Source organism: Aquarana catesbeiana, linkage group LG03, assembly GCF_042186555.1.
Source record: "Aquarana catesbeiana isolate 2022-GZ linkage group LG03, ASM4218655v1, whole genome shotgun sequence".
Lineage (NCBI taxonomy): Eukaryota > Metazoa > Chordata > Amphibia > Anura > Ranidae > Aquarana > Aquarana catesbeiana.
Window position 1 is genome coordinate 115,583,395 of NC_133326.1, and position 23,004 is coordinate 115,606,398.

The 23,004-nt window shown below is 43.4% G+C and overlaps 2 protein-coding genes across 4 annotated transcripts in view; one reads left to right on the forward strand and one right to left on the reverse strand.

Annotated features, from left to right (window-relative positions):
• The window catches only part of SNUPN (snurportin 1), a 30,090-nt gene extending 29,672 nt beyond the window's left edge, over positions 1-418 (reverse strand). The window contains exon 1 of one of the 3 annotated variants that reach the window (XM_073619035.1): positions 270-418. The gene's annotated coding sequence lies outside the window, so the exon portion shown is untranslated. Of the gene's footprint in view, positions 1-164 lie in introns of all 3 variants that reach the window. The other 2 variants (XM_073619036.1, XM_073619037.1) reach the window with 2 other exon arrangements.
• A 19,041-nt stretch (positions 419-19,459) lies between these two features.
• The window catches only part of SNX33 (sorting nexin 33), a 94,562-nt gene continuing 91,017 nt past the window's right edge, over positions 19,460-23,004 (forward strand). The window contains exon 1 of the mRNA XM_073619040.1: positions 19,460-19,724. The gene's annotated coding sequence lies outside the window, so the exon portion shown is untranslated. The remainder of the gene's footprint in view (positions 19,725-23,004) is intronic.

Consider the following 23,004-nt stretch of genomic DNA (forward strand, 5'->3'; position numbering starts at 1 on the left):
TAAGCAAGCGCAATACATTGCAAGAATTGATTTATAAGCATGCCTGCAGTTCACCTTTAACTGCATTGCTTTCCATACCTACCTCCTACAAGATCTTACTGACATGTGCTGAGCGTAGACTGATATACTAGTATAAGTAATGAGACCAGGAATGAATGAAGTACCCTGTGTTGTTGCCTTATAAGCTGTCACCTTTCCCACTATATTCTGCTACAGCCCTCATTCATCACTCCCGCCAGCCACATCCTTTCCACCAACATGCCGCTTACCTCGTGACGTCACTACAGATGCGACACAAGCCGGAACCTAGAGATACCAGGACGCGCCATACAGGAAGTCTCTCCGCACGGTCATGTGAGCAGGAGGGGGTGGGGCTTCTGTGCCGTGTTGTGGATGGGCGGTGTGTAGAGGTGACGTTACTCCCTCCATGTCCTACGTAGGACTGGGCTACCTCTCATAGCTTGTCCGTGGAGCTCTTCTTATGAAACGGCCGAGTCCCAGTTATTTGTTTACTTAGGTGATGGAAGGCGCTCATTGACAGGCTATAGAGAACAAATACGAAGGCTTCTATTGCTGAAAATGCTTGTGGCCTGGCTGTCATGCAGTGTGACTTGCCCATGGGGCTTGTATGAGGCCTCATTCACCCGGCTGTGCTGTAGGGGAGGGCCATTCGTGTCAGTTTTGATACAGCTGCTGCTCAAGATGTGATGCACAGCCCAGAATGTAGACCATGTGCGTGAAGGGCAGTGGATTTTGCACGGGTGTCAGATTGGAAGTAAGGATGAGCTCCAGCGTGTTCACAAACAGCACGTGCAGAGCCCGCCAGGAAGTTGGCACTGGGGAGCGCTAATCACTGGCAGTGAGACGTTTCCCGATCTCTGCAGCTGTGCGTTGGGACAATGTCTCACTGCTTGTGATTAGCGATGTGCAGTGCCAACTTCCTGGCGGGCTCTACACGTGCTGTTTGCAAACACGCCGGAGCTCACCCTTAATTGGGAGCAGCAGCTGTGTTGGTGCAACCACTGCATTCTAATTGACAGCTAAAGGACTGGCTGCATGGAACACCTGTGCGTCCCCATTAAGGATGAGCTCCGGCGTGTTCGCACACCCCATGTGCAGAGCCTGCCAGGAAGTCGGCGCTGCGCTAATCACAGGCAGTGAGACATTTCCTGATCTCTGCAGCCACACATCGGGACAATGTCTGACTGCCTGTGATTAGCGCAGTGCAGTGCTGACTTCCTAGCGGGCTCTGCACGTGGGGTGTGCGAACACGCCGGAGCTCATCCTTAGTCTCCATATGTACATGTAGGGTGTACACAGTAGTATGCCTATGTGGTCTAAGAGCAGTGCTTCCCTCCTTGCATTTCAGTGTGCCCAGGAGGAGGGGACAGGTGTAGCGTCCAGCCCCCACGGCAGGCAGCCTGTTAATGTCTGGCTGAATGTTGTACCGGCGTTCAGGGACCAAGATCCAGAACACAGACCTTTGGTTCAGAACACCGCTACCACTTGGCATAGCATCCCTCTGGATGCTATGACAGGCTGCCTGCCGCGGGGCTGGATGCTGCTCCTGTCCCTCCCGGGCATAATAAAACAACAGAAGGGACGCGCTTCTCCTAGACTGCCCCATGTGCAAGGGGCCTTTTTTTGGGTTAATGACCGCATGTAAGCTGGAGACGAGTAACTATCTTGTCTTCAGCTGACATCTGAATATTATTTCTCCCATCAGTTCATCCCTTATAGTTATGACCTTTTGTTCCACTTCCCCCTCCCTATTAGATTGTAAACTCCCAGGAGCAGGGCCCTACTAACTGTCTTGTATTGAATTGTTTTGTCTCCCTTTATATCGTAAAGTGCTGGCACTATATAAATCCTGTATAATAATAATAATCTTGACTTGCCAGCCATGTACAGTGCACCTAGAAAGTATTGACAGCGCCTCACTTTTTCTACATTTTGTTATGTTATAGCCTTATTCCAAAATGGATTACATTCATTATTTTCCTCAAAATTCTACAAACAATACTCCATAATGACAATGTGAAAGAAGTTTCTTTGAAATCTTTGCAAATTTAATAAAAAATAAATACGAAAAAAATCATGTACATACAGTAAGTATTCATATCCTTTGCTCAGTACTTTGTTGAAGCATCTTTGGCACCAATTATAACCAAGTCTTTTTGAGTGTGATGCTACAAGCTTGGCACACCTATTTTTGGGCAGTTTCTCCCATTCTTCTGTGCAGGGCCTCTTTAGCTCCATTAGGTTGGATGGGGAGCGTTGGTGCACAGTCATTTTCAGAACTCTACAGAGATGTTCAATCGGGTTAAAGTATGGACTCTGGCTGGGCCACTCAAGGTCATTCACAGAGTTGTCCCGTAGCCACTCCTTTGTTATTTTGGCTGCTTGCTTAGGGTCTTGTCCTGTTGGAAGATGAACCTTTGGCCCAGTCTGAGGTCCAGAGCGCTCTGGAGCAGGTTTTCATCAAGGATGTCCGTACATTGCCGCATTCATCTTTCCCTCGATCCTGACTAGTCTCCCCAATTTCTGCCCCTGAAAAACATCCCCACAGCACGAGGCTGCCACCACCATGCTTCACTGTAGAGAAGGTATTGGCCAGGTGATGAGCAGTGCCTGGTTTCCTCCAGACATGATGCTTGCCATTCAGGTCAAATAGTTCAATCTTTGTTTCATCAGACCAGAGAATTTTGTTTCTCGTCGTCTGCAATTCCTTCAGGTGCCTTTTGGCAAACTCTAGGTGGGCTGTCATGTGCCTTTTACTGAGGAGTGGCTTCCGTCTGGACACTCTACTATACAGGCCTGATTAGTGGAGTGCTGCAGAGATGGTTGTTTTTCTGGAAGGTTCTCCTCTCGACAGAGAAATGCTGGAGCTCTGTCAGAGTGACCATCAGGTTCTTGGTCACCTCCCTGACTTAAGGCCCTTCTCCCCTGATCGCTTAGTTTCACTGTGCCGGCCACTCTAGGAAGAGTCCTAGTGGTTCCAAACTCCCATTTATGGATGATGGAGGCCCTGTGCTCATTGGGACCTTCAATGCTGCAGAAATGTTTCTGTACCCTTCCCCAGATCTGTGCCTTGATACATTCTTGTCTCAGAGGTCTACAGACAGTTCCTTGGACTTCATGGCTTGGTTTGTGCTCTGACATACACTGTTAACTGTGGGACCTTATATAGAGAGGTGTGTGCCTTTCCAAATCATGTCCAATCAACTGAATTTACTCCAATCGAAAAACTTTAATCAAGTTGTAGAAACATCTCCAGGATGATCAGTGGAAACGGGATGCACCTGAGACCTGAGCTCAATTTTGAGTGTCATGGCATAGGCTGTAAATACTTCTGTACATGTGATTGTTTTTTTTTTTTTTATGTTTTTTTTTTTAAATTTGCTAAGATTTCAGAGAAACTTCTTTCACGACATTATGGAGTTGTGTTTGTAGAATTTTGAGGAAAATAATGAATTTACTCCATTTTGGACTAAGGCTGTAACATAACAAAATGTGGAAAAAGTGAAGCGCTGTGAATACTTTCTGGATGCACTGTATAAGCAGTGGAAGGAAAGGTGGGCTCTAACACCCATCAACAGTGGCCTGAGGTTGTGTGCTGGGAGCATGTTCCCAGCACACTGACCAAGCATTCGCGACTTCTGATTGGGACCCAGTGGGATGGGTTCCGATCATGCAACACCTGTAAGACAGTCACATGGTAGAGAATCTGTGCCACCTCCTGGGTATTAAGAGGACAGCAATGGCAGACTTCATATTCCTCTCGTAATAGCCTTCACACAAGTGATTACGCTCATACTCTGCATTCCAGCAACAAGAATCAGCAGATTCTTGTGTCTAGGATGACAGGTGTATGTGATCAGCGCCAGCCACTGAACCTGTCAATACTCCGTGCAGGCTGAGCAGCCACCACTATTCCCAGTTACCTGTCATTCGAGCTGCTTGAATCCGGTGTACGTATGTAAGGGCTCATTCACATTTGCGGTGCCCTCTGAAAAGTTTTCCATGTTCAGATTGCTTTTCAGAAGCCATTTGGCAAATGGCGAGGAGGCATTACATCACGTCCTCACCGGTTCATTTAACCCTGTAATGTGGCAATCACGTGCATTACCTGTGGTTGTGGCTTGACTCCATTGAACTCAATGGGCGAGTTTGAAGAGTGATGCCGCTTGTCGAACTTTGCACCTTGAGTAAAAAAAAATGCTGTGGCTGCAACACCTGTACCACTCACTCCGGCTGTATTGTGACAGTTCGGGTGGGTAGCCATGGAAGAGGTAAACTGTGACTCATCCACTCACCTGAAAATGTCTGTGTGAAGGAGGCCTACAGCTTTAGTTCCAAATCTCTGGACTTCGTGTGAAGAAGAATTATAACACAGATGGTGTTAGGGAATGAGTACAGAGGACATCAGTAGGAAATCTGCATATTCCTGATTAATATTTGTATGCTTTCTTTAAGTGTCATCATTACCAGAACAGACAACATTCCACAGAAAACAATGTGGAATACAAAGAACGCAGTGACCATGTCTGACACTAGGATAGAGTCCAATCAAATAAGACAAGCAGTAGTACAATAAAATATAATATAACATATTTGGTTTAGAGAGAGGTTCCATAAACATTGTTTGGGTACTATGAAATGCCCAGGGGCAGCTCAGTTGAATAGAAAATGCATTAGTTACTGGGTTTAATGTGTAGGACAACAACACAGAACATCACGATGACGGTGACTCTGGCTTAGTAACCCTTTTACGATATGTAGGAATGGGGGGTATGATGGGCTAGCTAGGCTATTCCTCATAGTTAAATGGAAAGTGTAATGCCCCGTACACACGGTCGGATTTTCCCATGGAAAATGTCCGATCGGAGCATGTTGTCAGAAATTCCGACCGTGTGTGGGCTCCATCGGACATTTTCCATCGGATTTTCCGACACACAAAGTTGGAGAGCAGGAGATAAAATTTTCCGACAACAAAATCCGTTGTCGGAAATTCCGATCGTGTGTACACAAATCCAACGGACAAAGTGCCACGCATGCTCAGAATAAATAAAGAGATGAAAGCTATTGGCTACTGCCCCGTTTATAGTCCCGACGTACGTGTTTTACGTCACCACGTTCAGAACGATCGGATTTTCCGACAACTTTGTGTGACCGTGTGTATGCAAGACAAGTTTGAGCCAACATCCGTCGGAAAAAATCCTAGGATTTTGATGTCGGAATGTCCGAACAAAGTCCGACCGTGTGTACACCCTATAAAGGTTAGGAGCCATTTCCTTTTTTTTTTTTTTTTTTTTTTTTAAAGTATATCTGGGGAATTCAATAAAGCACTTATGACACTTTTCTGGTAGTATGACCACTCTAAAAGGTCCTGCTGTAAGGCCCGTACACACGATCCGAATATCGTACGAAAACTGACGTCCGAGGAAGGATCGTACGATTTTCGTATCGTGTGTACACTACTTTCGAGAGCCGATCAGGACAGTTCATCCTATATTATTCGATCGGACAAGCACAAAAATGTTTCTCGTACGATACCAGATCATGTGATTTTCGTTTAGTCAGTATAGTTGTCGCTCAAATACATTACAAAACATGACATCACTTCTGATTTTTTTTTTTCTGTCGTATGAGAATTTTTGTGACTTTATTTACCTATTCAATTTCTACTTGCAACTATTAAGCGAAAAAGGTTGTACGATCTGTCGTACGATATTCAGATCATGTGTACGGGCCATTGGATTAAAATGTAACTGCCACCAGTTTTGGTAGCTTTTCCAGCATAATAAGCAGGTTCAGGTGGTTCTAAATAGCGTCACTTTTACAAAGTGGCACTGGAGCTGCACTATTTTAAATAAATCATGATCTCCAGTTAAAGGATTAAACCCAATAATTTAACTGTTTTCCAAAACCGTTACCTTCAAGGAATGTCATGATTGATAACTGTCACAAGTGCTTGTGCTCTCAACTGAGCTGTCAAGCCATCAAACGGCTGGTGTCATAACTGATCATATGTGAAGCATCATGGCAACTGCAGTTAAAGTGATTGTAAACTGTCACCTTGTAAAACAACCCATTCAGTTTAAGACCACTTTCACACTGAGGTGCTTTACAGGCGCTATAGCGCTAAAAGTAGCGACTTAAAGCGCCTCTCCTGTCACTCCAATGTGAAAGCCCGAGGGCTTTAAGGGCCCTTTCACACTGAGCAGTGCCAGGCGTTAGTGATAAAGCGGCAATATTTTTAGCCCCGCTTTACTGTCATTTTTGCGTTTTTTTGGCCACTAACGGGGCACTTTTAACCGCGCTAATGGACAAAAAAGGGTTAAAATCTGCCCCCGCCCAGAAATTGGATCCCCTGCAGCTACCATCATAGGCCGGCATCCCTCCTCTGCCGCTTCCGCTGGCTTCAGGTGCTGCTTTGGGGGGGAGGGGGGGTCCAGATGTGCCCCCCCCCCAATCACTCTGATCACCCCCATACCAGCCCTGCACCCCTGATCCATCCATGCTGGGAGCGGCATCTCCCTCTCATGTCCACTTCCTTTAAAGGATAAGTTCATCTTTTAATAAATGCACATACTGTATTTTTGCTGAAAAAAAGTGTATTTATTATTTTTCCTGTCGGAGTCTGCAAAGCATTGCACCCCTGATCAGTGGATCAGGGGTGCAATTTCAGGCTTCTGCAGACAAGCCCTTCAGCTTTCAGCCTGTAGGGCACTACAAGCGCTATTTTTTTTTTTTTTTCTAGATATCTTTCACTCTTGTTTTATATTTTGTGCACTGTGAGCCCTTTGAATATATAGTTTATCGGTGTATCTCGGCCTGGTGCCTCCCTTTATAAACACATTTTGAGCAAGGTTTTTCTTTGCAGCACAGCAGCTTTTAGCTTCATTATTGCACATTATATTTTGTATTTGGGTGAGCTTGAGAACTTTTATTGTGTATAGCCATGACATCATTGGGGGTGGTGGCAATGCTCTTATGTTCCATTTAAGGCCCTGGCATGTCAACCAAAATAGAAATCATGCCAAGGCTCCGCCTATTCCCCCTTTCAGTTGAGCTGTAAAACCCCACCAACTGAACACCTCACCCACTGATTGACAGATGGGCATGTGTTATGCAAAATAGACTCAGCATGATAGGAAGCATAAGGACTCATGGGACCTGTAGTTGCCTTTTGGAAGATTCAGATGATAGCACAGTAGAAAGAAAAAAACATGCAAGTTATACAGAACGCCCCCCACCATCACTAGCATTATCCAGGGGAAGAGGAACAGACCCCAGTCGCAGGTGTATGCTAGGGCACATGTGTCAAACACAAGGCCCGAGGGCCAAGTCCGGCCCTCCAGGCTTTTTCATGTGGCCTTCGCACCCAGGGCTTTTTTGCAGCCAGAACGTGGAGGAGCCACTTCTGGCTCTTGCCCTCCTCTCCCCACTCACCGTGTTCACTTGTAAACACAGAAGCCTTCTGTGTTTACAAGGAAGGATTTGTTCTCTATGGCTCTCACAGATCCATGCCTGCCCTGCATTCACGGTGAGGATAAGGGGGATGCAGGTGCAGTTTGGGATGGGGCATCACGTGGTAAGCTGCATCACCAATGACCTCCCTGCAAGTGAGAGGACCGGAGCTGCCTAAACTGCAGTACTAGGGATGAGTGGGTGAGATGCGAGATAGCTTGCTTGGGGGGGGGGGGGGGGGGGCAGTCAATGATGGCTGTGGAGGGAGATGCGGGCTGAGGTGAGGGACAGGGGAGAGTGGAGCAGAGGTCAGAGCTGAGGAGGGGGTGGAAGTGAGATGTGAACAGCCTGTGAAATCCCTGCACACTGTGCATAACACACCCCTCGACCCTGCACTCTTTACGTAGTGCCCACCTGCACTCTGTACATAGCGTACCCCTGAACCCTGCACTTAGTACGTAGTGCACCCTTAAACTCTGCACTCTGTGCATAGGACACCCCTGAAACTGCACTTTGTACATAGCGCATCTCTCAACTCTGTACATAACGCACTCCTGGTATTTATTGCCCCTTTAAGATCCTCTCAATGTTCAATTTATCCATACCTACCGTTCCATGCGGTTTGTGGGGCGGGGGAATTTGGGTGGGTGTGATGGAGTTCCTGCACCTATTCTCTGAGGGAAAAAAAGTCTTGGATAAATTTCTATATAGTCTTACAGATAGAATCAGCCCTTTTGAGGGCAACCATAATGCTGCTGCCCGCGATGAAATTGAGTTTGACACCCCTGTACTAGGGCAATAATAATTTCATTTTATTATATTTATTATCTTTTGTAACTTTCAGGTGTTTTAATCAGGGTTCACTAAAATATGCAGGCTTCCTTTAGTAGTACTTTAAGACCAACTCTAAGTTGCGTACAGAGAAAGGCAGAGTGCCTGACCTGTATGCTGTGTTGCAGAGCAGCATTTTTGTTGCCGCTACCCCTTCCCCATCTACCGCTGGTTGTCAAATACACTGTAAGCTTAACTGGCTCCTAGCAACCAGAGATGCTAACAGAGGGTGGAGCCTAATGTTTCCCATCTGGTCAGCTTTCTCCTTGTTATTGGCAGTGGGCGGGTTCCATTGCCAATAGCAAGCTGTCTATTGGCTATGGATCTGCTCATCGCCTGCTGTCAATCACAAAGAGAGTGGACCTGATTTGGAACTAGTGTCTATGAATCCACGTTGGGTTCCGGCCACCCAACTACAAAACTCTTCAGCTGCTGCGCTGTCTGCATGACAGGTGCAGCGGTGGGGAGGGAGTTTAGGTTTACTGAAGATGGTCTCAGCACATCTCCACATGCGGTGCTTGCTTCAAATTCATGTACTAGGTACTGTACATGAATCTGTCACCTGCACTGAAATTTCTTAAGCAGAGGCACAATTGAAATCTAAATAATATGGAATTCTAAGTAATGCTCTTTTAAGAACTCCCCTTTTAATGTTTTTAAACTGGTTCCAGACTTTGCATATGATTAAAAAGGTTATCATTGTACACAGGACGCGTATAGCACGCCCAGTCTTTCTGCCTGCCTCCCCCCACCTAGTACACAGCAATTCGGCTCTGATTAATCAAAGCCGGATTAATGTGTACACAGAGCAGGTCTGAGAACCTGCAGCTGTCAAAAAAAAAAAAAAAAGTGGAAATATTTATCAACAACCTGCTCAGACAAGATACAATGTAGTCTCAAATAATATAAATGAATTTACACTTTTAATGTACATGTTGGCTTACAAAATGTCCCCTGTATGCACATGAAATGGGTCATTTACTAGCATGGTAATGAATAAGGAATATTAGAGAGGGGGAGCAGAGATTTGCCTTGTTTACATGTGTGGATCTCTGCTCCGTGTCTTTGGTTGATGATCAGTGGGTGCCAACGGATATCCGGTGTCCCGCTGGTTGTCTTCTGTCCAAAAGAACTCCAAAAAGTATGGTTCCCTGGGTTATTGCCTATTATAGCAGATTCTCTTTAGTTCTTCACAATTCACTACTTTATTTAGAGTTTTAGTTTAGTTTCAATCTTAAGTAGTTGGAGGTTATTTTATTGCTGGCAGTGCACAGGGCGGAGAGTCGTTCGGGGGTCTCCTATTTGGATGGCTCGTTCGTGTTTTGGTCAGGTAATGGGCATAAATCGGCAATTGGTTGGGAGGCTTTTGAGCCAAGGAAACCAAGGACAAGTTTGGAGGAATCCTGTTGAATGAACGATAACTCAAAAGGTTATAATGTACACTTCCTGGAGTAGTTTTGATTTTGCTCATGGAATTTCCATTGAGGTGTACTTTAATGTATCTACTTGCAATTGTTAGTTTATGAAACATAATATGTGTTGCTGTTGATTTAATTGATTTGGGTTAATGGTTACCTGTAGCTTTGAAACCAATTCTAATTCATGTTTTTTCCTTTTCTTATTATTGTTTTGTAAAAAATTGAATAAAGAACAAGCTTGAAAAAAATTAAAATAAAAAAAAGATACAAAGTAACATATTGTTACTCTTGTATCTAGTCTGTTGATTCATACGCAGATCAAAGGGATGAACTTTATCTGTAGATGATGTCAGTTAAAGCAATCTAATAAGTAATTAGGGCTAATTAGCCCTAATTAAGTCCTTATTCTCCTTATCCATTCAATTCTTTTTTTTTTTCTGCTGATTTTTTTTCTATTTTATTAACCTTTTATTATTTAAACTTTGTTTTGTTTGTGTTCGCTAATAATTTTTACACATTAACTGCTTCCCGACCAGCCGCCGTCATTATACTGCGGTAAGTTGGCTCGTCCCGCAAATCGCCGTAGCTGTACATTGGCCCGGAAACTCGCTTTTGTGGGTGCGCGCCCCGCTGGAGGCTCCTATTGGTCAGCGGGGGAGCCAATCAGCGGGTCCAGCGGACTCCATTTCCGCCGGCCACCCGCAATCGCTCCCCGCAGTGACAGAACGGGGATCTGCCTGTGTAAACAAGGCAGATCTACATTCTGAAAGAGGAGATCACACAGATCCTGTCTTTCTGCTATGCAGGAAGATGGATCTGTGTGTTTCCCCAGTCACACAGTCCCCTATACAGTTAGAAAACACAAACACATTTAACCCCTTTACCGCCCCTGATGTTAACCCCTTCCCTGCCAGTGTCATTACTACAATAACAGTGCATATTTTTAGCACTGATCACTGTAATAATGTCATTGGTTCCCAAGAAAGTGTCAAAAATGTCAGTTAGGTGTCTGATCCATCTGCTGCAATGTCGCAGTCCCGCTAAAAATCACTGATCACCGCCATTACTAGTAAAAAATATAAAAATCCCAATAATCGAGCGCTATATTGAGAGCTGGACTGCTCACCTTTTGCGGAATACACAGCACGTCTATCCTCAAAAGAAGCACTACAAGACTGAACACTATACGTCCCCCCCCCCCCCCCCACACACCTTGTTTCCTTACTTTGAATTATCTGGATTCACCTCCAGGTGGTAGGCTCCTAATAGTTCTGGGCCCAGAACCCTACCTACACGAGGAAACGGTCGTTGACCAGTCGTTAGATGACTGTAGAGTAGTACGCTAACCTAACCTGTGACTACACATCTAAGTTTTGTTGTTTAGGGGTAAAACTATTCCCGGCCTCCCCTCCTTGTTTTTTATTGGAGGGAAGATGGGATATAGTAAGAAAGGCACATCGTGCTTGGGTTGTTTGAGGAACATATGTAAGTTTTTTGTTTTTGTTCCTTTTATTCTTTATTTGGTTTATTTTTGGTTTTAGGTGTTTTAGCCTGGTTAAGTGCTATTGATACATGGTGTGATCTAACAGAGATTTTGCTGTTTATGAGATGGTTCTTGGTGCGCCCCCTTATTCATCCGATTTGGTCATCCGCTTAAATCCCAAATGGCTAACCTCTCAGCTGATTCCTTCACAGTCCTCTCGTGGAATGTGAGGGGTCTAGGTTTGAAATTCAAACGGGCTTTATTGTTTCAGTATTTAAAGTCGCATGCCCCTCAAATTATTATTCTCCAAGAGACCCATCTAACGGCCAGCAAAATCTTGATGTTAAAAAAACCTTGGATACAGAGGGCTATCCATTCCACGTACTCCACTTACGCAAGGGGAGTGTCGATATTAATTCACAAAAATGTTCCTTGTGTGATTAATGAAGTGTGCACAGACCAACAGGGTAAATTTGTCATTGTAGTATTTACATTGTGGTCCCAAAGATATATTGTGGTTGGATTATACATACCTCCACCTTTCTCACCTGATGTATTATATAGGGTAATGGAAAAGATTGCATCCTTTGGCACAGGCAAACTACTGATAATGGGAGATTTTAATGCCACTTTGTCCTCTGACTTAGATAGACCCAAACACCATAATAAAGATTTGTTAGTCTGGGCTCAGACTATGGGTCTAGCGGAGATATGGCGATGGAAATATCCTACTACTAGACTCTATTCATGCTTCTCCACAACATATAAAACTGCATCACGTATAGATCTAGCCTTCTCCAATCTTGCTATGAGAGCAGATGTGCTGGAGGCATCCTATCTGCCGAGTGGGCTATCGGACCATAGCCCTTTGGCAGTGAAGCTTCGCTCGCCAGCATCGAGAAGTGCTGCACTCTGGAGACTGGGAGCGCACTGGGTTACACATTCAGAGCTGACTGACTCCTTACCCCCCTTGCTTGCTGAGTTCTGGGAACGAAATGCTGAGTCCTCATCTACTGGCATGGTTTGGGATTCATTCAAGGCCTACACTAGGGGGCAGTATATTTCATCCATTGCACAAGTTAAGAAACAACAATCACTTGAGACTCACTCATTACAACAAGCAGTAACGACTCAGACGGCTAAATACAGCTCGGATCCCAACCCTGATCATTTTGACTCTTTAATGGTAGCGCAGAGGGAACTACACTTGCACTTATCTGAAGTCACACGACTAAAGACATTTAGTGGTAAACAAAGGTTTTTCGAGCAGGGTGATAAAAATGGCCGTCTCCTGGCCATGTTAGCACAAAATGACCAACCATCCACACTGGTCTCTGAATTGCAGACCTCCGAGGGTGAGAAGGCGACGGTCCCTTCGGCAATCCTGCAAACATTTAGCGCCTTTTACAAAACCCTATACTCGTCTACCTTACCTCCCCATTTTCAGCCTGAGAAATTGCAGGATCTGTTGGATCCCCTGGCACTCGGTTGGCTCTCAGATCAGGAAAGGGAGACATTGGTTTAACCATTCACGGCCCTAGAGGTCCTGAATGCCATACATTCCTTTCCTCCTCGGAAGGCACCTGGGCCGGATGGTCTACCCATTGATTTTTATAGGGCTCACGGAGAATTATTAGCACCACTACTGGCCCAAATTTACACAGCATGTTTATCTGATGGCAAATTACCAGATTCCATGTACCATGCATACTTAACCTTAATACACAAATCTCCTAAAGACCCAACATCTTGTGCCTCCTACCGCCCAATTGCGCTACTAAATAATGACTTTAAAATTCTAACTAAATTGCTAGCCCTTCATCTATATCCTCTCCTCCCCTCCTTAATAGATTCTGACCAAACTGGTTTTATGCCCCATAGATCCACTTATGTAAATCTAAGAAGGCTATTTACTAACATCCATGCACACCACCACAACACGGGGACAAGAGCGATAGCCTCGCTCGACATAGAAAAGGCTTTCGATACCATAGAATGGCCCTTTTTATGGGAAACATTACAAAGGATGGGATTTCCTTTAGTGTTCATTAGATGGCTTCAGGTGATATATAAATGCCCCACCTCGTCGGTAAGATTGGGAGGAGGATTATCCGCTGCCTTTGAGCTGCAAAGAGGAACTCGGCAGGGCTGCCCTCTCTCCCCGGCCCTATTTGCTTTAGCCATTGAACCAGTGGCGGAAGCGCTGCGCACCTCTCCATACATAAGAGGTCTATGTATTGGCCAACTGGAGGAGAGGGTAGCCCTGTACGCTGATGACATGCTGCTATTCCTCAATGATGCTGGCCCATCCCTGCAGGGCGCGCTGACGGTACTAAACAATTTTACGGAAGTAACTGGACTCAAGGTGAATTGGTCCAAATCCTTACTATTCCCGATAGATCCAGCGGCTAGGTCTACATCCCCCCCGGACTGTCCCTTACAGTGGGTAGACACCTTTAAGTACTTGGGGGTTCACGTATCTACACAAGCCTCAGATTTTATTTCCTTAAATCTAACCCCACTGCTTCAAGACACTAATGCCCCGTACACATGGTCGGATTTTCCGATGGAAAATGTGTGATAGGACCTTGTTGGCTCCATCACACATTTTCCATCGGATTTTCCGACACACAAAGTTTGAGAGCAGGCTATAAAATTTTCCGACAACAAAATCCGTTGTCGGAATTTCCGATAGTGTGTAGACAAATTCGACACACAAAGTGCCACGCATGCTCAGAATAAATAAAGAGATGAAAGCTATTGGCTACTGCCCCGTTTATAGTCCCGACGTACGTGTTTTACGTCACCGCGTTCAGAATGATCGAATTTTCCGACAACTTTGTGTGACCGTGTGTATGCAAGACAAATTTGAGCGAACATCCGTCGGAAAAAATCCTAGGATTTTGTTGTCAGAATGTCCGAACAAAGTCCGACCGTGTGTACGCCCTATAAGACAAAACTTAATTCATGGCGTACATTACCGTTATCCGTTTGGGGGTGAGTGAATCTTATTAAAATGAAAATCATCCCCAAATACATTTATCTTCTCTGTCACTCCCCACAATGGATACCCAGGTCCTTTTTTACAAAACTTAACCAATTATTCACATCTTTTCTGTGGGGTTCTTCGCCATCTAGATACAGACTGACGACTTTGATGAGGCCGACAACCCAAGGTGGTATGGCATTTCCCGACTGTTACAGATATTTCCTAGCTACACAACTGGTAACAGTGGCCTGGTGGCTAAACCCTGACAAAACAAATTCATCCACAGCCCTTGAGGCCACAGTAGTGGGTTCCTTGGAAGCCCTTCAGTTCCTGGTTTTTAGAGGCCCTCGTGCCCCCTATCCTCTAACACCCTCTATGTGCACCACCCTGAGAGTGTGGCGAGCAGGCCTAGCAATGGAAAAATATAAAATGACAGAAAATTCCCCTAATGCTCCGTTATGGCTAAACCCCAATTTGTCACATTTCTATAAACTCCCAGATCCCTATGCATGGACCAAATACGACATAAAAACTCTTTCACAAATAGTATCACAAATGTCCTTATTATCATTATCACAGTTTTTCTCCCTGTATAATGTTCCCCAATACTACCAATTTTGTTACCTTCAATTGGCACATGCCTTTGATGCACAATTTCCAAATTCCACGTGGACCATAGTCCAGTCCGGGCTGGAGAGAACTCTTAGAACTAACTGTGACGAGAAACCAACCTCGCATTTATATGCCCATCTGGTCCTAATATCCTTGCCTCCTCTAGATAAACTTTGGGCTCGCTGGCAACATGATATACCCACCCTAGATAATGATGATTGGGATGATGTATGGGATTTTCCTTTTCGCCCTTTAGTTTCCATAAGGGATAGATTAGTACAATTTAAAATAGTACATAGAGCTTATTACACTCCACATAGGCTTCACACTATGAATCCTGCCTGCTCTGCTGAATGTTGGAGGTGTGGAATCTCACCAGGTGATTTCACGCATATTTTCTGCCCTAGAATTCAGAACTATTGGAGGGAGGTACTTGACATGATAAACAGAGTCGCATCAACTACATTACCACAAGTAATGGAGATTTGTCTTCTTGGACTGATTGAAACTCTGATACCGACCATAGCAAAATGCACACTGGTGGGGTTACTTCTTTTTTACGCCCGAAAGCAAATAGCCATGCATTGGAAGAAACCTAACCCTCCCTCCCTGACACAATGGAAACGTTTGGTTAATGGCAACCTTCCCCTCTATAAGGATACATACATGAATAGGGGGTGTCCAATGAAATATGAAAAGGTTTGGAAAAAGTGGTTAGCCGAACCAGATACGGCATAGCTGAGGCTGAGAACTATAGTGATGTTGTGATTTGAGTTAGTAGAGGAGGGCATTCAATTATACGTGACTGTGAATTGGGAATGGGGCGCCGCATCACTTTGATAATTACTGATGCTATACCCTTTGAATACCCATGGATATGTACTATTACAGTATGTTTGAAATGTAATACGATTGTATCATAGCACTTGTGTTGTATGTGTTCGTCTGTATTGAAACGCAATAAACATAATTTAAAAAAAAAATAAAAAATCCCAATAATCTATCCCCTATTTTGTAGATGCGATAACTTTTGCGCAAGCCAATCAATATGCATTTTATTTTTTTTTTTTTTTTACAAAAATATGTAACAGAATACATACCGGCCTAAACTGATGAATACATTTTGTTTGTTTTTTGGTTTGTTTTTTGTTTTGTTTTTTGAAATGTTTTATAGCAGAAAGTAATTTTTTATTGTGACTATTTTTTTGTTTATAGTGCAAAAAAATAAAAAATGTAGAGGTGATCAAATATCACCAAAAGAAACCTCTATTTGTGGTAAAAAAGGACATCAATTTTGTTTGGGTACAGCTTTGCAGGACCGCACAATTGTCAGTTAAAGCGAAGCAGTGCCGTATCACAAAAATAATGGCCTGGTCAGGAAGTGGGTAAATCCTATCGGGGCTGAAGTGGTTAAACATATTTTTACAAGTTTCATTTTTAAAAAAGTGCAAAATTAAAAGAAACCCCACTTTATTTCATTTGTAAATAACTTAGTAATGCTTTGTACCAGAATAACAATTTAGTGTAATTTTAACCACTTGACGCCCGACATATAGCAATATGACGTTGGCAAAGTGGTTGCGAAATCCTGACCGGACGTCATATGGCGTCGCCAGGATATCGAGCCGCTGCGCGCCCCCGGGGTGTGCATCGCGGTGATCGTTGTTGCGGTGTGTCAGCCTGACACACCGCAACTCCGATCTAGGTAAAGAGTCTCTGACAGAGCCTCTTTACCACGTGATCAGCCGTGTCCAATCACGGCTGATCATGATGTAAACAGGAAGAGCTGTTGATTGGCTTTTCCTCACTCACGTCTGACAGATGCTAGTAGAGGAGAGCCGATCGGCTGCTCTCCTGACTGGGGGGGGGTCTGCCCTGATTGTTTATCAGCGCAGCCCCCCCATTGGATGCCCGCCCAAGACCACCAGGATGCCGCCAGGACCACCAGGGATGGCCACCACACTGGACCACCAGGGAAATGCCAATCAGTGCCCAGGCAGCTGCCAATCAGTGTCATTGAAAAATGCCTGCCAGTGATGCCTATCAGTGAAATCCAGTGCCAGCCATCAGTGCCCAGCCATGCCGTCTATCAGTGTCACCAATAAGTACCCATCAGTGCAGCCTTTTAGTGCCCATAAGTGCCGCCTATCAGTGCCGCCTTATCAGTGCCCATCAGTGAAGGAGAAAACTTACTTATTTACAAAATTTTATAACAAAAACAAAGAAACTTTTTTTTTTTTTTTTTTGTGGAAATTTTCAGTCTTTTTTTATTCGTTTAGCAAAAAAAAAAAAAAAACTGCAGAGGTGATCAAATACCACCAAAAGAAAGCTCTGTTTGTGGGAACAAAATGATAAAAATTTAGTTTGGGTACAGTGTAGCATGACCACGCAATTGTCATTTAAAAAGTGACAGCACTGAAAGCTGAAAATTGGCCTGGGCAGGAAGGTGCAAAAGTGCCCAGTATTGAAGTGGTTAAACAGTACAAATTAGAGAATAAATTGTGCACTTTTTATCTGCAATAACTCTGCAAATATCTGCAAAATCATTTTTTTTCACTATCCTTAGACAATCATACACTACAAAACCAAACAAAATACATTTTTTTCATTTTTATTTTACCAGCGTTAGTTTAAAAACAAATAAAGGATTGTGAACAAGCGTGAGAGGCGAAGTGGCTATTTTTTTTTTTTTTTTTTTTTTTTTTAATAAGTACATAAAACATTTTTTGCAAATTTTTGAAAAAGGACTTTAGCCTCCTACTAAAAAATATATGCTGCAGCACTTAAAGCGAAACTGTATTTACCTCCACTCCACCAATGCGACAGACACAAGTTCTCCTTTCAGCACTAATATCTTCTCACAGACTTTTTTTGGGTTCTGATGTTCAGCCATCTTGATAGGCCAGACTGGGATGATATAACTCCTGTGATTGCATATGGGACTTAATTCATCCCAACTCCTGGTATATGCTTGGATGCTACACTAAACTATGCAGTTCAGTATACACTCTAAAGAGTTTGTGAGAAGGAAGGTAATTTCAGAAGAAACATAGAGCGCCCATATTGCACAGTTCATTTTTGACCTAAAGCTTTGCTTTAATTCTTGTTTCATCTACACTTTTTCCTTAGTCTGCTGTAAAGTCCCACAAATACCCGTTGATCCTGCCAGTGAAGTTCACCTAATGTTAAAGCTTCCTATGAAGTTGTGGCAACAATGCTGCAGTGCTTCATTGGTAAAAGGTTTACCTGCAAAAAAGAAACAAAATGTTTACATTTAATCAAATGCCGTGTGTGTTGCTCAACAACACTCAAATCATGAAAAATGGTCCCCAAAATCTCTGTAACTGACACCACTGGGAGTGTCAATCACCTGTGTCCCCCACTGCTCTCTTTGGTTTCTACTACAGACCCCTCTGTGGCTACAGTGTTCTGTAGTGACATGGTTGTTAGCAGGAGAAACCTTTGAGCACTGCAGAGGACTAAGGAGGTCAACACTCTCAGACAGGGAGATTACTTACTGGTCTCTTCAGAGATTACTTTTCACTGGAGCGGTTTTGGGAATGATTTCTACTTTGCAAGTTAACCTTTTATTTTGCTAGTATGTGGTGCATATTAGCAAATTATGGCATTTTACTTCTGGAGCCCATTTAGAATTATTTTTTAGTGGCGCTTAAAGGAGAAGTACAGTCAAAGCTCGTTTGGCTGTTCTTCTCCTGTGTATCACAGAAGTGCAACTCGTTTTGCACTCCTGTGACCCGTTTTCAGCAGACAGCAAGCTAAAGCCCTCTGTCGGCTGACGTCACAGAGCCAGTCCAGTCTTGGGAAAGATTGCGACCATATTCAGACATCCTCTCCATCCAGGCTCCGGCTTCCATCCCTGGTCAGGTTGTCTCCCTGCAGCAGCGGCTCCCTGTCTCCTCTCCATGCTTACAGCGAAGCAGGGGAATTCCACAGCATCTCCGGCCTCCGGAGGCAGCAGCTTTGTTTTTTACTGCTATGCACAAGCTCCCCTTTTGTGAGTATGTTTTTAATCATTAATAAATATTGTTCACCTTGTTTACTACACTATGGAAGTTGTGCTTGTCTCTTTCATTTTACTTCTGAGGCCCATTTAGAATTTTTTTTTTTTTTTTTTTTTTTTGTGGAGCTTAATTTTGCTTTAAGTGCCATGTCACACAAGCAATTTTTAGCAGTGACCTCTAGTTGTTACAGAGTAAACGGTAGCCATGCAGAGCTACCAAAGAGGTGGAGGGGACTGACAGCTACCCCTGTATGTGAGGCTGCACAAAAGTTGTTCAGGCCTCATGTAGCAAGAGGTTCTTCATTGTAAGTAGAAGCTTTTAGGCCTGGTTCACACCTATGCATTTTTTAGTGCGTTTTCAGTTTTGCAGAAACACACTACAGTCCATTTAAGATGATTTCCTATGGATGTAGTTCACATGTGTACATTTTATGGAAAGGGCCAGGGATTTTTTTTCTGGTTTATGGTTCGATAGACTTCCATGGATCAAAAATGTGTATTGAAAAATGCAGAATGCACCCGGAATATGCAAACTGTAACCTGCATAGGTGTGAATCAGGCCTTAGTCCAAGCTGACAGGAAGAATTTGCATGTTGTGTGTGTATGTGCGTGAGAAGCACACAGACAGGAGTTGGCAGTATGACAGATGCAGTGGGGAGGAGAAGCTTGTGCGGAGTGTGAAGCATTGTTTTCTTACCTGCCATACTTGGTAGATTTGCAGAATGACGAAAACCCTGCCAGTAATGACAATTCTATCATTTATATACTCTATAGGAGGGTTGGCTACTTTTGGAGATGTGGAGATCTACCTGAGCAATATGGAAGAGATCAAAGATCACCAGGATGGAGAACTTTTTGTTTTTTTAAGGCGATAACCTAGCAAGGCCTCTTTAAAAAGTAAGATTTGAAAACTTAAAAAAATATAATAATATAAATGACACTGTAAAAATATAAATGCAGAGGTCAGTAGTATATAAGGCAGAGTACAGGGCTCAGGAGTAAGTAACGTAGAGTGCAGAGGTCATTTAGTATGAAATGTTCAGTAAAGTGGGCGGACTTGATGATGCATAGTTCAAGTGTAAGGCAAAGAGCTAACCTTTAAAACCCTTTGAAATGTTATTTTGGAGAAATCTGAGATTTATGGGTTATGGCAAAGCAGATCTTGGGCTCAATTCACAGAATGAAAGATAGAGACCTTTGTGATTTTGTTTATATCTTTTAGAGAGGGAACCAAGCATGCAGTGTTGGTCAGCCCTTTATGTGAAACGTCTTTGGTAATGGATTGGGCAGTGGGGCCTTGAGCTTTTATGAAGTACCTTTTAAAGGGGTCTTAAACCCAAAACCAAAAATGTAATATACTGTAGCTTACCAATCATTAGCTGTGGTGGCTGCATCAATTTTATTTACATAGTCTTTTTCCCCCTCTGTTTTCACCCAGTGTTGCCAACCTACCAGATTGAAATGTACTGACACAACATCCAAATTTTACTGGCACAGCCATGTTTTTACTGGCATTTACAAAAGTTACAATGACAGTTTTAAGTGCAAATTTGAGTATTTAGGCTACAAACAAATACAATATGCAATTGGCAATGTGATTTAAGATAGATAATAAGGCAAAAAATATATTTCTTATTATATTTTCGATATAGTAAGTAGCTCAGGGACAGGAGACAGGAGGGCAAGAAATTAGAATGGGCGGCACACACATAAAATTGACTCCCACAGTGACACTGACAGCAGTGTGCAGCAGCACACATGATGATGATGACATCTCACTGATACAACATCATAGCTCCCAACTGTCCCTGATTGCGAGGGATTTCCCTGATTTGGAGCAATGTCCCTTTATCCCTCATTCCTCCTCATTCATCCCTCATTTTGGTCTGATCTATATAGTTGTATATAAAATGCACTTTTTATCTATCAAAAAGTGTTTTCCAGGGCTAAACCTTTCATCTGATTTTTAAATTGCTGCATTTGTAAATTCCAAAAGCCAATATAAAGGAATAGTAGTGGTAAAAAAAGCACATGTGGGTTTAACCAATCTTTTATTTTTTTGTACAATTCTCCTTTAAGGGGGCGTGACAATGGGTGTGTTCTATGCCTGCATACTTTTGCCGATAGGTGTCCCTCATTCCCATCTCAAAATTTTGGGAGGTATGCAACATGTCCCCTCCTGAGTCACAGTGACAGTCTCTCTCTAAGCCAAGTGATCCCTCCAGTCCACTCCAGTCTAAACAGCACTGACGGTCCCAGCCTGCCTTACTCCCATACCGCAGACCCGCACACGAGGCTCTGGCCGCTCTGCTTGGCTCCATTGCACCATGACATGCTCAGGCACTGCCTCTGCCAGAGCCGCCCGATCGCACTGTAGGTATATACAGATGGTCTCAGCCGGCTCCGGACCAAGCTTAGCATCACAGCCATATTTTTTACTGGCAACCTTTTACTTTTACTGGCATTTGCTGGCAGGACAAAATTGCCTGTTTTTTTACTGGCTGCCAGTAAAAATACTGACGGTTGGCAACACTGTTTTCACCTGTTGATCTGGCCAGTAGAATATATCCTGTATCAAAGTGCACCCCCCCCCCCCCTCGGATGAATGAGCACAGGGGGCACCTTTGGAAAGCAGCGTTGTCAGTCTGGGGGGAAGGGGAGTATTAGATGTACTAGCAGATTTAACTAATAATTTATAAGCAGTTAAAGCACACATTTATTTTCCTTTTGGGATAAAGGTTTACATAAATAAGTAAAAGCTAATCATTGTAAGCACCCTAAGCACCCCTACTAGTGTTAAATGTTTTGTCTCATCTCTGAAACTGATACATTCTGCTTGTTCTTTTAAAAAACAACAGACTAACTGGCTGGATTACCAGGTGAAAATAGAAGAAAAAAAAATGCTTTTGAGTTTAATACCACAGTAACTTAGGTCAATAGTCAGGCAAAATAATAACAAAAAAGATCTTAATTTTACCCACTTGAGCTCCGGAAAATTTTACCCCCCTTCATGACCGGGCCATTTTTTGTGCAGATCGGCACTGCGCTACTTTAACTGGCGATTGCTGTACACAAACAAAATGTATATCATTTTCTTCACACAAATAGAGCTTTCTTTGGTGGTATTTGATCACCACTGAGTAAAAAACGAAAAAAGACCCAAAATGTAAAAAAAGAAAACATTTTGTTTACTTTCTGCTATGAAACATATCCGAAAAAAAAAAAAATCTTCACAAATTTAGGCCAAAAGGTATTCTGCTACATATCTTTGGTAAAAAAAAAATCCCAATAAGTGTATATTAATTGGTTTGCATGAAAGTTTTAGTGTCTACAAACAATGGTATATATTCTGGCATTTGTATTATTATTATTTTATTTTTTTTATACTAGTGGCGGCGATCAGTGACTTTTAGTGGGACTGTGATAGTGCAGCGGACTAAATGACACTAATTGGGAACTGACCTACTGCCACTGACATCTCCAATGACACTAATACAGTGATGAGTGATAATAATATGCACATATATGTGATTCTCCGCAGTCGGCCCACACTGTAGCAGTAAAGCCACAGTGTGTGGTCGGCAAGTGGTTACCATGTGACTGAAAATTTTGAACCTCATTGGTCTCAGATGAAAAAACTGTCCTTATCCCTGTGTACCTGTTTGAGAATTCGGCCTCTAGAGTTATACTCCAACTAACAGCTGCCTTGTGTGCATGACAAAGAAAAAGGTAACAGCGCTCTCTGCAGGGACAACCCAATCCATACACCAGGTCCACTCACAGGTGCCGAGGCTCGATGTATCCCAACACACTCCAATGCAACAATAGTAAGAAGAGCCGGCAAGACTGTAATTCTTGAAGTGTCGTTTATTGGTACATCAGAGTGACAATAAAACCATAAACTGATGTGTTTCGGCAATATCCTTAGTTGTAGCTACGACTAAGGCTATTGCCGAAACGCGTCAGGTTTATTGTTTTATTGTCACTCTAATGTACCAATAAATGACACCTCAAGGATTACAGTCTTGCCGGCTCTTCTTACTATTCTTGTGTGCATGACACTATGGTAACTGGATTATGGTGATTAGCCTACCCATCCTATAGAGCAGAGGTTGGCAACCTGGGCATGTAAAGGGGAGACCAGGAACAAACCCACTGTGCTTTGACCATACATGGT